The sequence below is a fragment of the Dasypus novemcinctus genome, chromosome 6, assembly GCF_030445035.2.
Source record: "Dasypus novemcinctus isolate mDasNov1 chromosome 6, mDasNov1.1.hap2, whole genome shotgun sequence".
NCBI lineage: Eukaryota > Metazoa > Chordata > Mammalia > Cingulata > Dasypodidae > Dasypus > Dasypus novemcinctus.
This window is the reverse complement of record NC_080678.1, coordinates 73,840,937-73,861,160: the sequence shown is the minus strand read 5'-3', so window position 1 is coordinate 73,861,160 and position 20,224 is coordinate 73,840,937. Positions and strand designations below refer to the sequence as shown.

At 34.2% G+C, this 20,224-nt stretch overlaps 1 pseudogene; it reads right to left on the bottom strand.

Moving 5' to 3' along the window:
- Window positions 1-19,513, bottom strand: part of LOC101424717 (carnosine N-methyltransferase pseudogene) — a 139,641-nt pseudogene extending 120,128 nt beyond the window's left edge.
- Between the last annotated feature and the right edge of the window lie 711 nt (window positions 19,514-20,224).

Sequence of the window (20,224 nt, the reverse complement as noted above, 5' to 3'; positions counted from 1 at the left end):
AGTAGTCTGAAAGAGCTCAAGCTTGCAGAGAGAGAAGACCAAATCTCCCAACATATACTGCATAAGATCATTTGGTAATTTTTCCTCATAAAAAAAAGATGCTAAATATGAATAGTTTTTAAAAGTGTTCTATCTCCCCATTTAGCAAATGAAGAATGAAACATTAAAGGCTTACTAGGGGCTAAAGTTGTATTGAAGTTTTTAAAAAGTTTTAATAGTATGCTATATGACTATACATCTTAGCATAACACTACCCATGACTTATAGGATAATTTATTTTCTGAATTAAATAGGACAATCTAAATTCTAAGGGAAGAGAACATTCCTAATTATTTTATAAATTTTGATTTGTAAATTTCTAATTTGAAAATATTCACTTTTACATAGATAAAATAACCGCTCTTTAACAATGTACAGTACATATGGTGTCACTTTCAATAAAATAACTATGTACTATATAAAATCATGCAGAAAATATGCCAAATGAACAAAATGCCTTTTTAAATATGAACAATAGCAATTGGTTTCTTTTGTGTATGTTTAGGAATATTCCTGCTATGGATTAGAAAATATCAGCTACTGTTGCTCCTCAGCATCCACATGCTTTCTAAGATAAGTCTATCAAAAAGCTAAAATATGTATCTGACACTTCATTAAAACAACGCCAGCAGAGGTAACATCAGTAATGATTCCCTTCTAGAAAGAAAAAAAAAAAAGTGTTTAGGAGGTTTTGCAACAACAACAAAGGGTTGGAACAATTTCCATTAGAATACCTAGATGTGTCATATGATTGATTTTATTTATTACTTAAAATATAAAGATTTTACTTGATTCTGTGGGAGTCAAACATGGGTTAATTTATGAGGTTGTACCTGACATGAAACAAAAATGGTAAAAATTAATAGATTAATTAATAATCAATAATTATTAAATTAATAGCAAATTCAGAAGTTTCTACTATTATTTTTAAGAAAAGAGAATTCTAATGATGCCAAAAGAAAATAAATAATGATACAATTAAGCTTTATTATACGATATGGCACCCTGGGATGTTTGTCCAAATATAAATGTTTTTATAAAATATGCTATAATCCATAAAAATACCTTGAAGAAAATCTTTCATTTGTTTTACTGTTTGAACAAATATAATTTTTCTACCTGTCACATAACTGGAAGAAAATATCATTTATTGAAACTACAAAAATTTCCAAATTTCCTGAGCTTCCTTTTATTGGATTCTTTTAGACATTCTAAAACAGTAGAAGAAATAAATTTTTTATCACAAGGAAAATACTAATTAAATGAGAAAAAGTTTGTGTGTGTTCATGTTGTATAAGATCCACAGTTTAGAATATTTAATAATATGAACATTATCATTTATTTTTAAGATTTGAGGTACAGGAGGGAGGAATTTGGCAGAGGTGAGATTGTTGGTGTGAGAATACTAGGGGGGATGCATTCTTAGATCAGGGCCCCTTGATACGAAGCATTTCATACTATACACATTTTAACTTTGCTTGCATATATTGTAAACATATTAAGATCAAGAAAACAGGTAAGAATCTGAAATAAAGTGGTAAGAACTCTGTGTAGCCCTACCTCATTGCAAGAAAAACAGTTTAAGCACACATTGAAAAAAGCTTTGCTCTTTTTTTTTTTTTGCATTATTTTAGCAGGTTTAGATAGTAGATTCTCTAGTTTACTGTAGAAAATTTGGGGTAAGGGACTGCTATTTTTCATCTTCTTAGGAAAGGTTAATACATAGCAATAATTGAAAGCAACAAATGAGGATAGAGAATTGGTGGCCCAGAATAAGTGTGAAGGAAAAGCTGGAGAGAAGGGCGTTCACACAGTGGAATAGCTGATTGATTTAACAAAGAAAAATATATCATTGCCAGTTAAATTTAGATAAACAATTTTTAGTGCCTTTTTTCAGTATAAGTATGACCCCTGTAATATTTGGGACAAAATTATCCTAAAAACATTTATTTAATTTATCTGAAATTCAAATTTTACTAGGCAACATGTTTTTTTGTCTGGCAACTCTACATGCATGCGGGTCAATCTGGTGTGGGGAGTTTCAACCCAGCTAGGGGGACGACAGCATCCTTCGCCTGTTCTCCTGGCATTGGGAGTCGACACCCAAGACAGGTAGGTAGGCTGATGTCAGGTGTCAGGGCCTTAGCAGATTGAATAGGGTCCCAGTGTCCTCGAAAATACCATTTTCTAAACACTGTTTTTTTTAAAATATCCACTAAGAGGAACTAGGACTAGTTGAAAAACAACTGACACCAGGCCTAGGTCAGCAAAATTACCATATTATCGTGGAATATCTTATTGTGCCAGAAAGCAAGGAAGTTCTCAGAGTGCTGTATATGTGTTACGAAAATGCAGAAGCCATCTTGATTGATCTCCTACTGGCCAAAGAGAGAACAATTTGAACCTCAAAATAAACACTAATATTAATATATTATATATCATTGAATAAAACAGAAAGCCATGAGTCCATACTGTTGTAAACAAATTAACGAATGCATTGAAATTTTCATGATACATGGATATTTGCACAGTTTCAATGTAGCTAATTACAAAATATGTATTAATTACAGTGTGTAAGAGTGGTTTGGCTGGACATCAATGTAACCACATGCTCAAAGTGAGCAACTTTATTAATGAAACAAATTGAAATCAGATGACATTTCACAGAATGCCAAGGAAAGAACTTAACATGACTCTGGGACATTCCTGCCAGAGATACATATGTTGAAGAAATATCCCACAAATGCCAACTGAGGGGCAAGTCACAAAAAATCTGGCCAGTATTATTAAAAAATGCCAACATCATGAAAGTCGAAGAAAGATTGAGAAGCTCTTCAAAACTGAACATGGAAATGAAGCATGAGCGCTGTATGCAAAGTATGAATCTGAGCTGGATGCTTTTGCTTTAAAACACTTTCTTGGGGAAATTGGTAAAACCCAACTGGTATCTGAGGATTAGATAGCGATAACGTATATATTAATTTTCTAATTTTTTGAAGGTAAGAGAATGCCCCTGTTTATAGGAAATATACAATACAGAATTTCAGCATGATGTGCCATCAGTATAGCACCTTAATCCAATATGGCTTATTAATATAAACCAAAACAAAAACCTCTTTGTATGATACTGCCAAATGTTGTGTAAGTGTGCAATTATATATATTTTAAAAGAAAAAGCAGGAAATTATATAGGCATAGATAAGAATCTGAAAAATGTCATATATCAGAGTAATTTATTTCAAAAGCAGACAATAATGGATTTCTGTGTTTTAGATAGGTTAAAAATGGTGCTTAAAAAGATACTTCAACAATAATAGTTGGGGATTTCAATATATCACCCAATAAGGAGTAAAATAACTAGATTTAAAATCAGGAAGGATATAGAAGACCTGAATAATATTAAACAGCTTAACATAACTGACACTTATAGAATATTTTACCCAATGGCTGCAGAGTATACATTATTTTCAAGCACACATGGAACATTCTCCAAGGTATACCATAGTCTGGGTCATAAACTAGTCTCAAGAAATGTAAAAATATTGAAATAATATAAATTACATTTTCTGAGAATGATACTATTAGAGGTCCATCTTAGAAAAAAATCATGGAAAGCCCTAAACATTTGGAAATTAATACACTTCTAAATAACCCATAGGTTAAAGAAAAACTTAAAAAAAGATATTAGAAAATGTTTTGAACTAAATGTAAACAAAAACATCATACCAAAATTTATTGGGTGCAACTAACATAGTGCTTAGTAGAAATGTATAGCTTTAAAGACATTGAAAAAAGAAGAAAGAGCTCAAATCAATTAGCTAATCTTGCACTTCAAGAAACTATAACAATTTAAAACTAAATCTAAATAAGCAGAATAAGGTAATAATGAATAGAATGGAGGTAAATGAAATAGATAACAAAAAACAATAGAAAAATCACTGAAATGAAAAGTCAGTTCTTTGGAAATATAAATAAAATTGGCAAACCTTTAGATAGACTGACCAAGAAAGTAGGAGAGAAGACAGAATTTTCAAAACTTAGAAATAAAAGAAGGGACTTTGTGATAGACCCTACAGTAGCTAAAATGATGTTAAAGGAATATTTTAAACACATTTATGTCCATATATTAGAAAATTTAAATGAATGATCACAGTTTTAGAATGACAAAAATGATCAAAACTGGCTTAAGAGGAAATAGTAGATCTGGGTATATTCATAACAAGCAAAAGCATTGAGTTAGTAATTTAAAATTTCCTACAAGAACAACCCCATACCCTAAACAAGTCACTGGTCAATTTTATCAAATATTTTAAAGAGAAAATAATATCAATATTTCATAAACACTTTCAGAAAATAAAGGATAGAACATTTCCCAACTCATTCTATGATTTCAGTATTACATAGATACAAAAAATAGCAAATACACCACATAAAGAAAATTAGAGATGAAGAACACTTATGAAGACACAGAAATTCTTAACAAAACCTTAGCAAAATGAATTTATCAACATATACAAATGATTATACAAATTCAACAAGTGAGGTTTATACTCGAAATGCAAGATTATTCTAGCAACCAAAAATCATTAAATACAATATATATAAATATTGATAGAAAAAAACCATATGGTAATCTCAGTAGATTCAGACAAAGTATTTGATCATCTCTAATTCCATTCCTGATAAAATTAATATACCTGGAGAAGAACTTAAAAAAGATCATCTGAAAATCCTAACACCAACTTCACAATTAATGGTGAAAGACTGAGTGATTTTCCCTTAAGATAAGGAACAAGGTAAGGATATCTTTTCTTGCTACTTCTACTAAACATTGTACTTAAGATTCTAACAAGTGCAATATGGTGAAAAAAAGTTACCGGTACCTAAATTTAAAATGAAGAAGCAAAACTGACATTATTTACAGATGACTTAATATTCTATGTACGAAGTCCCAAGGATTCCATGATAAAACTATTATAAATAATGAATTCCATAAGATCATAGAAAATAAGGTCTATATTTTAAAAGCATAAAAGAGGAAAACCCAATTTAATTTCCATTTACTATCCATTTACTAACCTCTGAATGCAAAATTAAGAAAATTCCATTTACAATCGTATCAAAAGTTATCAAATACTAAAAATAAATTAACAAAAGAAGTTCAAGGTTTATATATCGAAAGCTAGTAGCAGCTGTGGATGGATAAACACAATGTACTATATCTATTCAATATATTACTATGGAGCAATAAAAAGGATTGAAATATTTACAAAGATGCATGCTACAAGATAAATGGAATCTTAGGCTAAAAAATATACTAAGTGAAAGAGAGATTACAAATCATATCATATCATTGATTTATATGAGTGAAATACCCAAAACTGGCAAATTTATAGAGTCAGAGTATAGATCAATAGTTACCTGGGACTGGGGATGGGAACAGAAATTGATTGTAATGGACTTGATGGAATATTTTGAAGTATGAAATATTCCAAAACTGGATTGAGGTGAGGATTGCATGAAACTATGCATTTACAAGCAAATCATTGAACTTTACACTTTGGTAAATTTTATGGCATTAAAATGACTACTAATAAAATTGTTTCTAAAATATGATATTTAGAATTGTGTTCCTGGCCTATTTGAAGGTCTTGTACTTTAACACACCCACCCACCATACTTTTATCTCTACAGATGGATATCGCAATCAGTTGTGTGCAGTGCATTTGGAGAACACACCTATGTTGCTCTGCTTATGTCTCAGACTCAGCTTATCTATTGCTTTTTGCCCTAAATCAGGGGTTCCTTGAACCTACAATTTGCTCTTCCTCCAGAAATCTACCGACACGCAGATTTTTGAAATCTGAAGTTCATGATACTCAACTCTGCAAGGACAACTTTGACCCATGGGGAATTACTGGAACTGGTGGATAAATATTTTCTTCTTCTGTTCCTTGAGTAGATATTTCTACATGGCTCTTCAGAAGTTTTCAGTGGGACTGAGCCTAAACTCTTCAGAGCCATTATTAACTAATGCATATTTGCATTGTTTATCAACGTAATGCATATTTGCCCTGGTTTTCCCCATTTCCCTATTTCACACTCCCCAGACCTCCTCTCCTATTTCCTGTATGCATTTCTCAAGTAAAGTGCACACATAACCCCTTATCTCAAGTGCTGTTTCCCTGGGAGATCCCTGGTTAAGATATGATCATCAAATATGCATCATACCTTGGCAGTTCTTTTTAATAAGTAAGGACAGTATTCACTGCACCATATTGAATTGAGCAGTGCTGGTTTGTGAGGGGTATAGGGTGGGATAGGTGGGGAAGACTGTCAATAGAAATGGGGAGAGGGTTGGGGGAGGAACCAGGTGAACACTGGGGATTTGTAGGTGTGTGGTTGAAACTACAATGTTGGTAATGTTCTTTTGGCAATATGGCAGGGGTGGGTTACTGATTTAGGGTGTTGGATGTAGGAACCATTCAGGACAGGGCATACCTGGGACAGGCTTCTAGGGAGTGTGTGAGTGTTCATCTTGCCATAGTGTGTTAAATAAGTGGGTGAAGATCCACATAATGAGCAGCAAGGTGGTGGACTCCTAACCTGGGGAGTCCTGTTATGTTCCCAAATTGAGGGGTGGGAGTCTCTTGAGAGCATAGACAGTGCAGGATAGGGGAGGACAGGCCAGTAAGTAAAGCCCTCAATGTTGTTGCAAGTAACTATGACTCTTGTTCTTCAAGGAGTGAAGCTTGGTGGTTGTCATGGGTTCCAAGGGGAGGGGGACTAAGGAATAGAATAGATGGAACATGGAATCTTCAGGGGACAATGGAAATATTCTACATGATCCTGCAATGATGGATATAGGCCATGTTAAATTTCATTAAAATTTATAAATGTGTATGGTCCAAAATGTAAACCATAATATAAATCATTGGCCATGGTTAGTAACAATGTTTTAATATTTATATAACATAACAAATGTACCATCCATTTGAAAATGTTATTAATAGGTGAAAGAGGAAAAAGGAAAGGATGTTTGGTATATAGGAATCCCCTATGTTCTGTACATGACTTTTATGTAACCTGAAGCTTCTTTGAAGACAAAATGAAAAAAAAAATACTGGGGGAATAAACAGAAGAAAATGTCACTGTACATACAACATAACAGATCTTACAGTAATGAAATAAGTAATGCCAATTTTTAAATTTTTATATTTTTAATTTTTATTACCCCAATTTTTTTTAAATTTTGTATTTTATTTCTTTTTAAAAATATCTTTATTATTTCATTTTCTTATTAATTGCATTTGGTTATTTTCTTAGCTTCATTTTTGAAGAAGTTTTGAATCACAAAAGGTTACTACTGTGGCAGGGGAAAACCATTGGTGCAGGGTGTCAGTGATGGGAAATGCATGGGATGTAGTTCACCTGGGGAATACTTATAAGGCCTATAAATGTGTTCAACTGTTCATTGAGCATTGTCACAGTGAGTGGAGATTCACTATAACTGAAAGAATATTGAATTCCTATCCTGGGGAGCTCTGCCACATTCTCTAAGGGGACAGCAAGAATCCCTCAAGTACAGGGGCAATGAGTAATGAAGGAGGAAAGACTATTGATGGTGCCCTTGACATTAATGAATATATTTATGAATCTTTACTTTTGAAATTGAAACAGCCTAGTATTATAGGGTGCCTAAAAGTTACCTCCTGAAAGCCTCTTTGTTGCTCAAATGTGGCCTTTCTCTAAGCCAAACTCAGCATATAAATGTATTACCTTCCCCACAGCATGGGACATGACTCCCAGGGATGAGCCTCCATGGCACAGAGAGATTACTACCAAGTGCCAACTAGCAAAACAACTGCTAAAAGACATTGATCAAAAGGAGGAAAGTGTAAAGACAAATGTATTTATATAGCTAAGAGACTTCAAAGTGCAGTGGGAGGTCATTCCAGAAGTTATGCTTATGAACATCTCAGCACGATCTCATTGACTGCCAAAGTAAATATTGCTTCAAATAGTGGAGACATCCAGACACTATAGACAGGGCAGATAGCTCAAGAGCCTGGTGCCCTGCAAGTGGGCCCTTCTTGGGAATTTATGCTCCCCAGTGTGACAGATTTGAACTCATTTGTGATTTCCCTACACACGGCTCTTATGACCCTTCTATTTGAACCTATAGTTAGTGCTAGAGTTGATAGGTGTATGTCCAAGAGGCTTAAATCATTGAGCTGTCTATGTGCCATCTGGGCTCTGAATCTCAACAGAATTGCAACACCTACTCTACAGTTCGTTGGACTCACCCAGGACAGCTAACAGTGCTATGATGATGGACAATGCCCATCCCAAAGAACAGAGAGCATCTGCAACTGCAAGCAAGATAGTTCCATCCATTCGCCCCACAGGATCTAAACCCTATGTCAATTAGAGGTGGAGCGGACATCACCACCCCAGAATCCTCAGGAATGGAGAATGAACTATGGACTAGTGTAGACTTAATGGTATTCTAGTATAGATTTATTGTGATTCTAGCAATAGAACTGTCATCATTGCAGTGGCCACTGGAGGTTCTGAGGGCAGGGAGAGGGAAAGACTGGTATGGGGACATTCTCAGGGCTTGGGAATTGTCCTGAATGATATTGCAGTAATAGATACAAGCTATTATATGTAGTATCATAACTTATAAACTTGTAAACTACAATGTAAACTGTAATCCATGCTTAGTGGCAATGCTCCAAAATGTGTTCACCAATTGTAACAAATGTACCACACTAATGAAGGATGTTGTTAATGTGGGAAAAATGTGGGAGGGATTGGGAGCAGGGCATATAGGAATCCCCTATATTTTTTATGTAACTTTTATGTAATCTATCTTTTAAAATATGTATAAACTATAATAAAAATATAAGTAAGGATAATGTGTACATTTGACAAAAATATTATGAAATTAATTTAACCATTAAAGAGTAAATTATTGTCATCTAGAAAACTTACTTATAGACATTCCTCACTCCTGAATGAATAAAATTACATAAATTCCAAGTGAATATGTTTGAGGCACTTTATTAAATCATTATGGATATAACCTTTATTATAATCTATACAATAGTTCTATGGTATGGTTATCACTTTCCCTATTTTAGAGCCAACCAAGACTGAAAGGTTAAATAAATTCTCCTGTATCACAAAACTATATATTAGAAGAACCAGAATTTTAAAATGTATATAAATATGAGTATTCCAAATAGCCAACTGATTTTTTACAAAGGACCAAAATATATTCAAGGAAGGAAAGATAAGCTTTATAACAAAGGATGCTGAGAAAATGGAATATCCATAGGTTAAAAAAAGAATCTAACTAGACTTCAATTGTATATAAATATTAATTAAAAATGTATCATAGACTTCAATTTCAAACATCCTACTATAAAGGTAGCATAGGAAAAAATCTTTGGGACCAAAAAGCCAGGTGAAGAGTTCATAAACATAATTTCAAAATAGGTTATATAAAGAAAAATATGTATAAATTAGGTTTTATCAAAATCAAAAACTTTTTTGCCATGAAAGATCCTGTTATGATGATAAAAAACAAGCCACAGACTGTGAGAATACAGTTGTAACACACATATCTGACAAAATATTTTGGCTAGTCTCTATAAGAACTCTCAAATCTCAACTATAAATAAAATAAAGTAAAACAATTAGAAAATGGGCTAAAGAAATGAACGGACATTTGATCAAATAGGAGATACAGATGACCAATAAGCATATATATGATTCCTCGCTATTGGGGGAAAGTGTGGCTTTGATAATGTCATGAATGAAATTAGGTCCCCTCTAGATGAAACAACTACATGTAATTTGTTACTCCTGGTCCCTGACATTAGTGTCATGAAGGGGGACCATTATGTCATCATAAAGCCCCACCTATCTTCTATCTTTAGTCCCACTTTCCCTTGAATACTGAGCTCAAGTGCCACTGCTTTCAGTAAGTCTTCCCGAATACTTCCTCCACTCCATCTGATTGATGAGGGTAACCTTGACAGACTAGGCATATTTCTATAGCAGCTCATATTATACCGTGTTGTAATCAGATACTTCTTTCTTGGCCTTGCCATGACTAATAGTTGTTTAAGAGCTGGACTCATTTTTCTTGACATTTTATCCCCATGGTCTAACACTATACCAATGCCCAATAATTGTCTTTCAAATTATTGAATTTTACACATTGACATACAATAAACTGAGCATGTTTAAACGTTATAATTTGGTAAGTTTTGACACATTTTAGACACAATATAGATACATCCATTAAACCACCAAAATCAAGATAGTGAACATATCCACCATCCCCAAAAATCTTTTAATACCCCTTTATAAACCCTCTCTCAACCAGTGATCTACTTTCTGTCACCATAGATTTCTAGGTTTTTCTATACATGGAATCAAACAGTATGCACTCTTCTGATTAATACATAATTCACATACATAAAATACATTGCTTTAAAATATATAATTCAATGGTTTTAGTATATTTACAGAGTTGTGCAACCATTATCACAATATAAGTTTAAAATAGTTTCATCTCTCCAAAAAGAAATGCCATATCTATTAGCAGTACAGATAGCAGGAATTAGCATCTCCCTTCCCAATCCTCTAGTCCTAGACAACCACTAATGTACTGTCTGTCCCCATTATAGATTTGCCTGTTCTGGACATTTCATGTAAACATAATTGTAAAATATATAGTCTTTTGTACTAGCTTCCTTCACTTAGCATAATGTTTGCAACACTCATCCATGCTGTAGCATGTATCTGTATTTCATTTATTTGTGTTTTTGTTTTTGTTTTTTGTTTTATGGAAATGAATGCTTTATTAATCCACTCATCACAGATGTAGGTTTATAGTGTCCAGGGCTATTACAGCATTTCCTTGACAATGCTAGAGACTTAAGTTTTTATGATCTTTCTTCGTCATGTGGTTTTCTTCAACAACATCAGAGATTATGGGCATACCTCCAGACATGGAATCTATATCCCAGTCAGGAAGACTCGGGAAAAAACAATGACATGATCCAAATGGAGTGAAAGATGATCTTTGTGAAGATTATTTTATTGAAGTATAACATATATGTGGAAAATGCCATATCATAAGCTGAGTGAATTTTCAAGAACTGAATATTGTATTTCACTTATTTTTATTGCTAAACAGTGTTCCACTGTATGGACATACTACAAATTTTCCATTTATCAGTTGATGGACATGTGGATTGTTTTCACTTTTTTGGCTATTATAAATAATGTAGCTGTGTGAACATATTGACTTTTGACTATTATGAATGATGTAGTTTCATGTGAAAATATTCTCCCATATATATACCTAGGAATGTAATTCTGGGTCATATGACAACTCCATATTTATATTTTGAGGAACTGCCAAACTGTTTTCCAGAGTGGCTAAACCATTTTACATTCCCACGGTGTTTGAGGGTACCAATAGCTCCACATCTTCATTAACACTTGTTATTGTCTGTCTTTTTATTGTAGCCATCTGTGGTTTGAAGCTGTATGTACCCTAGAAAAACATGATCTTAAATCTGATTCACTCGGGTGGTTAACCCATTTTAAGTAAGACTTTTTGATGAGGCTACTGCAGTTCAGGTGTGACCCACTTTATTCAGCATGGGATTTAATCCTATTATTGGAGGCTTTATAAAGAGAATGAATACACACACACACACACACACAGTGAAAGTCATGGAAGCAAGAAACTGAAAGCAAGGAAACATGGAAGAGAAGGGAGAGATCAGAAGACATTGAGATGTGCCTTGGCATGTGGCAGAGAAGCCAAGGTTTGGCGGTAACTGGTCTTTGGGAAGAAAGTATTGCCTTGGTGAAGACTTGATTTGGAAATTTTTCAGGCCTCATACTATAAGCTAGTAAATTCCCATTGTTTAAGCTAACCCATATCATGGTACATAGTTTTAAGCGGCTTAAGAAACCAAAACACAATCTTATTAATAGTGGACTGCTGTCTCATTATGGTTTTGATTTTGTGTTTCCCTGATGACTTAAGGTGTTGACATCTTTTCATACGCTTGTTTATCATTTGTAGACCTTCACTGGAGAAATATTTATTCACATCCTTTGTCCATTTTTTAATTGGGTTGTCTTTTTATCACTGAGTTGTAAAATTTCTTTATATATAAATTCTAGATCCCTTATCAGATAAATGATTTGTGAATACTTAAAAAAAAAAAAACATGAGATACCACTTTATATCCCTAGGGCAGATAAAACAAAAAAGATGGACAATAACAAGTATGTATGAGATTGTAGAAAAAATGGAAACCACACACACTGCTGGTGGGAATGTTAAATGGTTCAGCTGCATTAGAAAACATTTTGGCAGTTCCTCAAAATATTTGCTATTATTTTCTTCCAGCAAAGGACTTATCTTTGCATTCTCTTAACTCTGTCTTTCACAGAGCAAAACACTTTTTAGAAAATATTTATAAAATCCCATCTATCAATATTTTCTCTTAAGGATCATAGGTTGGTATCATATGTAAAACCTCACTGGGAAACACAACATCACAGAGATTTTGTCCTTTTCTTTTTTCTTAGAAGTTTTATTATTTTATGTATTTCACTTAGATCTACAATCCATTTTGTGTTAGTTTTGTATAAGGTATGAAGTATGGGTTGATTTTCTTTATCTCATTTTTTTTTTTTTTTCAATACTGCTTGCTGTGATGGGACTGGGCAAGGCAGGGAAAGGCATGGGGGTAGCTATGTATGATTAGTTTTTGGGAAGGCCCTCTTCTGGGCCCCTGAACTGCACTGGGATTCTTCACTCTTCCCCTCCCTTCCTTTAGGACAAATAGCAGATTGGAACAATGTGAGTATTTTAGTATTTTTTTTTAATATTAAAAGAATTAATTTGCAAAAAATTATTCAAAAATATTTATCGATATCTTCTATATATGACTAGAACTATTCTACAGTGATACTTGAGAATCACCAATATATAAAGCAAAACTGATTTTGTGGCCCAGGCAATTACAACATCTACTTATTCCATCAGGTTTCGTTTAAGCCTTTGTCTGCCTGAGCAAGAACATCATGTAATCAACTTTATGTGTGAAGATCCTAACTTGACATCAATATTCTCAGTAAATCTGTGATTCCCACTGGTGCCCTTTCAGATTTGAAGAGGTGTCCCAGAGGCATCTCTTCAAATCTGAAAACAAACAAAATTTGCAGAAACTAATAAATATTGATATTTATTACATGCTTAAAATCTGTAAGACCAGACTCTGTATGCTTTTTCTCATTCTTTACAACAGCCCTATGTGACGGAAACTATTATTACTCCTTTAAAAAGGTTCAGAGGGTTTTTAGGTTCAGAAGGTTAGGTAAATTCTCCAATATCAAACATTTCACTGGTGGGAATCTGGGCATCGATCCCTAAATTCTGAAGTCTTAACCATTATGCTATATTGCCTTTGCATGAAAATATTGTGGAGGTAAACAGTAAAATACTTTTGTTGGTATCTGCTCTTAGTAGTATGGCTGGGGAAAGAAGAGAAAAAGATATCCTGAGGAGGACTGGTGAGAAATGTGTAAACAGAGATCATTTCCAAGAAAATTCAATTAGGTAGCAGTTCATTTAAAATGGAAAATGTAGTCATCATCCCTTTTATGAAAGAATTGTTTTTGTGAGATTAAAGCTTGTATATTCTTCAATCATTTTTACTCTATCAGTCTTCAAAAGGTTCACTTCGATGATGGTAAGAAGCTGAAGTGACTGCAACTGTGAATCAGTTTTGCATTGTACTATATATTTCAAGGTGATGGATTATAGGCTGGGAAATCATGATCACTGAATAGCACTGCTGATAGGCTAGGGTTGGTCCAATGTCATCCACCTTTTTTGAACATTAATCAATTCAAACCTCATAGGTTTATAGCTAAAAAGAATGTCACTTGTTATAAATAGCCTCTTCCTTATATAGTAGTGAAGAGAAAGTAGTGAAGAGAAAGCAGTGAAGAGAAAGTAATATAAAATTAATATCTGAAAGTAAAGTACTGCAATACACTACTGTTACTTGACTGTTGCTTGTGTCATCAGTTTTTCTTTAACCCCAGAAACTTTAAAGGGCAGACATTATAATTCACAGAATAGATGCTATATATGAAGATGTTAAATCTCTATTCAATTTTTAATTGAAATATTATTTACATATTGTAAAAGGCAGATTATATATTTAATGTTCAATAAGTTTGGACAAACATACATGCTCTTGTAATCACATTCACAATCAACATATAGAATATTTGGGTTACTCGAGAAAGTTCCCTTGTGCCCTTCTGTAGTCAGTCTGTCTTCTCCACCTAACACTGACCATGGACAACCACTGTTCTGATTTGTATCACCTTGGATTATTATTGCCTATACTGGAATTTCATGTAAATTGATGTTTGAATTTCATGTATTTGGTATTATCATTTGAGTCTAACTTTTTCACTCAGCATAATGTTTTGGAGATTCATCCATTTGTTTCCAGCCTTTTTCTTTTTTTTAATGAATAGTTTTCCATTCTATAAATATACCACAGATTCTTTTTTTTAAACAAATCAATTTTATTGATACATATTAATAAAGCATATATTTCATTCAAAGTGTATAATAAATGGTATTTAGTATAATCACAAACTTGTGTATTCATCATTTCAATCATTATTAGAACATTTTCATTATTTCAATAGTAATAATAAACAAAAAACAGACAAACAAGAAAATTCCTCACCTCTCAATCTCTCTGTTTCCCCTGCTTGTACATAGCTGCTGTTTCTGGCTATTCTTGCACAATTATTTACTTTTTTATTAAGAAGTTTTATTGAGATATATTTATATACCATATGATCTATCCAAAGTATATAATCAGTAGCTTTTAGTATAATCACAATGTTTTACATTCATCATCTCAAAACTTTTAGAACAATTTCATTACTCCAAAAAAGAAAGACTCCACACCCCTTACATTTGGATTGTTCCCAGTTTAGGTCTATTATGAATAATCTGCTGTGATCATTCCGTAAAAATCTTTTTGTGAACATACATTTTTATTTTCTTTGATTAAATACCTAGGAGTGGAATTGCTGAGTCATAAATAAAGGTATGTTTAATTTTATAAAAAACTGGATAACGATGTTCCAAAGAAGTTCTATCATTTTACATTCTCACCCGCTATCCATGGCAGTTTTGGTTGCTCCACCTCATAACCACTTTTTGGTGTTGACAAGCTTTGAAATTTTAGCCATTCTTCTGGTATGTGGTGACATTTGTACTTTCTTTCACTTTGTGCATCCTGATGACCTGATTTGATATACTTTCATATGCTTCTTGGTTATTCACAAATTTTCTATTGTGAAGTGTCTGTGCAGTGACTCTGTCTGTTTTAAGTGGTCTGTTTTTATATGATTGGGTTGTGGGAGATTTTTCTATAGTATGGATAAGTCCTTTATCAAAAATATATGTTGTATTACTCTTAACTTTTTCCCACAAGTGGCAATAAGTTAAGATTGGTGGATCTGAGCATCTGGGTAGGGATATATTGGCATTCTCTGTATGGGATTGTATTGTTTGTGTAATTGTTCTGTAAATTTGTACATATTTCAAAATAAAATAAATAAAATAAAAATCAATGATACATTTCAAAAATAAAATACTCATAATAAATACAATTATAGTATAGTTTGATTACATGATCATAATAATGTAAACAATTAATATTGCTCTAGTCAAGAGAACCGAAAGTTTGCATTTGTGTAAAAACCCAAAGGGATAATGCTGAGGAGAGTTATGTGGGAAATCTGTATTTTCTGGATGATTTTCTGTAAATCTACAACTTCTCTAATTTAAAAAAAAATGGGGTAAAAAAGCTAAACCTCCAACAATCTAAAACTGAAAATAAAATAAAAAAGCAGCAATTTAAGCAATTTATTTGCATTTAGATAGTAATACAAAGAGAATCAACAAGGGAAGTTAAAAGCCCTTCTAAAGAATAGAACATGCAGATAGAGGGGAATGGGATGGAAAGTTACCGCTTTCATAACATGTCTTTTGGAATTATATGATTATAAATACGAATTCTATAGGCAAATATAATAATAATATAAAATAAAAGTAAATTAAATGAAATTATTAAATACATATCTAAAAGATCAAGCAGTGAACACGGGAAGCTAGGAGCCTTAAAGTTAGGTAAATGAGTTTTTAGGCAGTTGAAATTCTATCAAAAATTATAAATGGGCAGTGGACTTGGCCCAGTGGTTAGGGCATCCGCCTACCACTTGGGAGGTCTGCGGTTCAAACCCCGGGCCTCCTTGACCGGTGTGGAGCAGGCCCATGTGCAGTGCTGATGCGCACAAGGAGTGCCATGCGTATGGGAGCCCTACGCGCCAAGGAGTGCGCCCCGTAAGGAGAACCACCCAGAGTGAAAAAAAGTGCAGCCTGCTTAAGAATGGCGTCACCCATACAGAGAAATGATACAACAAGATGACGCAGCAAAAAGAAACACAGATTCCCGTGCTGCTGACAACAACAGAAGTGGACAAAGAAGATGCAGCAAATAGACACAGAGAACAGACAACCAGGGTGGAGGGGAAGGGGAGAGAAATAAATAAATAAATAAATCTTTAAAAAAATTATAAATGGACTAATAATATAAACCTTTAAAAATGTGAGAGTTTGATATTATTTATGGATCCCCCAAAAGAAAAAGATTATGTTTGTAAACTGGTCTGTTCCCCTGGGTGTGATATACTTTGAATGCTTTAGATTCAGCTGACATGTCTTAATTAAATTACCTGTTAAGTTTAGGATTTTGATTTGACTGTATCAGTAGGGAGTGACTCAGGTTTAATTCCTCGCCCATTCACTCAAGAAGAAGAAGAGAGGGAGAACTTTGTCAGTTTTGATCTGGAAGTCCTGGGGAGAGACAAGGCCTATGCCAGCCTTCAGCTGAGATCAGAAGAAGCCGGACCCACGTAGCCTTAAGAGGAAGAAGGAAGGAGAGACAGAGATCACCCACCATCTTGCTTGAACACATGGCAAGAAACTTCTGTGACAAAATACCTGTTATGTTACCTTTAGTTGGACTCTTTCGGCCTTGTAATGATGAACTTCTACCCCAAATACATATCCTTTAAAAAAGCCAACAGATTTGTCGTATTTTGCATTAGCATCCCTTTGGCTGACTAATACAAAGAGATTCTAATAAAAAAAATTAATAAGAAACCCCTAGGTATCCCCCCCTTTTTTCCCCTTAAACTTAGTGTGCCTTTTCAGCTCGTCTGCCCCCTCTCCACCTTTCAGTGTCTTATGTATACATAATATGCAGGGTTTTGGGTTTTTTTTATGTTTTGGAGCCCAGGGATTAAACCCAGGACCTTGTAAGTGGGAAGCTGGCACTCAACCACTGAGTCACATTGGTTCCCCTGAGTAGGTTTTTTAAATTTTTTTTGCTTGTTGTTGTTTTTAATGTTTTTTACTTTTTAAAAGTCACTTCGATTACATAAATGTTACATAAAAAATATAACGGATTCCCATGTGCCCCGCTCCCTGCCCCTTGCACATTTTCCCACATTAAGAACATCCTTCATTAGTGTGTTACATTCATTACAATTGATGAACACATTTGGGAGCATTGCCAGTAAGCGTGGATTATAGCATATATTGTAGTTTATATTCTCTCCCACACCCTTTTGTGAGTCATGACAAGATATATAATGGCCTGTATTTGTCATAGCAATGTTATTCACGACAATTCCCAAGTCTCAAAAATGCCCCCATATTACACCTCTCACATCTCTTCCTTTTCCTCTCCCTGCCCTCAGAACCTCCAGTGGCACTGCCTCCACATCAATAATATAAATTCTTCCATTGTTAGAATCACAATAAGTCTATAGCAGAATACCAGTAAGTCTACTCTAGTCCATTGTTCATTCCCTAATCCTGAGGATTCTGGGATGGTGATGCCCATCTAACTGAGAGGGGGCTAGATCCCATGGGACAGGGAAAAATCTATAATAAGGTAGAAAGGTGGTTTTGCAGTGGATGAGCATGACAGTGGTTCAGTGCTGTTTTGTTGTTTGCTTTTGTTTTTAGGAGGAACCTGGAACTGAACCTGGGACCTCCAATGTGGGAAGTAGGTGCTCAACTGCTTGAGTCACATCCACGTCCCAATATTCAGGGTTTTTAGTTGTACTCAGTTGGAGAAGTAGGGAAAAGTTTTTCTGCTTAATCTTCCTGCAAGCAGAAGTCTTTTCTCAATCCTTTTTTAGATCAGGACATTTTTTTCTGTTTCTTTGTTAACTTCTCCTCCATGGGTTTTACTTTCCTTTTTATAGCTCATATTATATAATTCTCACAGCTCTTCTTCTCACCATTACTTTTTTTTTTTCTTTAGCTCTTTCTTTGGTACTATAAGACTTTCTCAAACTAAACTTTCTAACATACTGTTTAGGATTTTTCAGCCTTCATTTTGCCATTCATCTCTCTTTAAGCAATTGTGTTTCCCACTTTTTCAAAAAGAGCTGCTTTTGTTCTGTAGACATTATGTGCTTTCAAATATAATTGTGAATATTGATGAGAAATGCATTTCTCTCTTCTTTCTTCCTTTCTGCTTCACTCCCTCACTTGGCAGTCAATTCTTGGTTAGTAATGGTTGGGTGTTGGCAAAATTGGCATAAACACTTGTTTTGGATCTCTGACACTTTTCACATGAAATATTTACATTTTGTTTGGGGTGTTGCAATTAAATAATGAATTTTAATAAAATTTAATTTTGATCACTTCAGACTTAGATGAGAAAATGTTAAATTTAAAATTTTATACTTAACAGTAGTCTTTATCCCTGTAGTTATATAAATATATATATATGCCATGAACCCATCTTTTTTAAATTTTCTTCCTTAAACAGTACACATTTATTATTTCACAGTTTCTGGGGGTTTAGAAACCCGACTACAGCTTAACTGAATGCTCTGCTTGGGCTAGGCTGCCTTGTCATTCGGAAGCTTGAGTGGGGGAAAAAAATCTGCTGCCAAGTTCACTCAGGTGGTTGGCAGAATTCATTTCCTCGCGGCTGCATGAGTGAGCGCCCTGGCTTGTTACTGGCTGTCAGATGGAGGACACCCTTACGCCTTAAATTTTACCTGCAATGCCCTGCTGTCTCCATGGGCAGTACACAACACGACAGTTTGCTTCGTCTAGGCCAAGAATAGTCTGTCTCTCCTCGGTTCCTTCACCTCTTCCAATCTCCTCACTCATTTTCTCAGTGGCTTTGTAGAAAAGCTTCTTGAGCATGACTACCCACACGGTGGTGGAGAACACCTGGGCAGCTGCAGGCAAAGGTGAAGCTAGAGGACATAGCTTTTTAGAAGAGCCAAAAGGACCTGTCATGTATGTATGTGTATATATACAGATAGATAGATAGATAGATATGTGTGTGTGCATGTGTTTTATTTTAGCATGTCGGTCTGGGTGATATGATGGGGGTCAGTTTCAGTTTTGAGTATGGCAGCCCTTTTTCCATTTGGCTCATCTGCTCTCATATGCCAGCTGAATTGGGGATCAATGTTACTAATTATAATATTTATATTAGTTGTATACTAATTGTATATTGGGAACCTGTCTCATGATGAAATCCATGCCCTGGATAAACTCTAATAGTTAGTGGATGTTACAGAAGTTCTGGTAGATAGAGATGCTTCTCCACATTCTCCTGTTCCAACATCCACCCAACTTATACCATTGCTTGTCCAGTAATGAAGCTTTACTCAAAATAGTAAAATACTGGTAAAATTAATATATGCTTATTAATACCATAAAAATATATTTGGGTTATTACATATTATAATAGTATATATAATTATAAGAACTATTACTTTGTATTAGGCACTTAATACTTAAATAAGAAACCTGGAGACCAGCAACTTCTACTTGTAAATGAACTCCTAATACAGAGGAGAAGGGGACAATAGGGGAAAAGAGACAAAATATTCAGATCCTTGGGTGATAGTAATAGAAATGTCAGTGAAGACTTGGAGTCAGGGACTTCTTCAACATATATAATGTTGACTCTGTTTGGGAGCACTATGATCCTGCTGTCTC